General features: G+C 39.5%; 1 protein-coding gene across 1 annotated transcript in view; it reads left to right on the top strand.

The window, feature by feature from the left end:
• Nucleotides 1-506, top strand: part of SMC1B (structural maintenance of chromosomes 1B) — a 112,798-nt gene that overhangs the window by 54,352 nt on the left and 57,940 nt on the right. The window lies entirely within an intron of this gene.

The raw sequence follows: 506 nt of genomic DNA, 5'->3' as shown, positions 1-506 counted from the left end.
CTTGTTTTTCTTTTTTGCATTTTTCCCATTTTTTTCTTCATTACTTTCCTTCTTTACCTTTTTTCTCTTAGTGCCTTATCCCCAGATATTGCAGGTGTTCTTGTTTTTTCTTCTTCTTTTTCCCTTTTTCCTTTTTTTGGTTACTGTTCCTGTGTGATTACATGGTGTGTTTTTTGTCCACACGCTTTTAGTTTTTTGATGGGTATTCAGTTGTAATTTTTGTCTCACTGAGTGGGGGACAGCAACTATGCCTATAAGACACAACTACACCCACACCTCCTGCAACTTCATTTACTGAGTGAGAGCCACTACATCCTTCTCCACCAACGGGCCAAGTATAAAAACCAACAAGAGCCTGAATCATCCTTGGCTTCTCTTCACAAACAATAACAGAGATGTAAATACAACAACGCCATGATGCTTTGGAGACAACAGACCAACACAGTCCACACAAAGAAGCAGGATAATGTGATAGAAACAAGGGAGCAGGATACAGACCCAGAACA

Source organism: Orycteropus afer, unplaced genomic scaffold (assembly GCF_000298275.1).
Source record: "Orycteropus afer afer isolate SDZICR_OR568_19922 unplaced genomic scaffold, OryAfe1.0 scaffold00524, whole genome shotgun sequence".
In the NCBI taxonomy this organism is placed as follows: Eukaryota; Metazoa; Chordata; class Mammalia; order Tubulidentata; family Orycteropodidae; genus Orycteropus; species Orycteropus afer.
The sequence above is the reverse complement of the archived record's forward strand: the minus strand, read 5'-3'. Positions and strand labels throughout refer to the sequence as shown.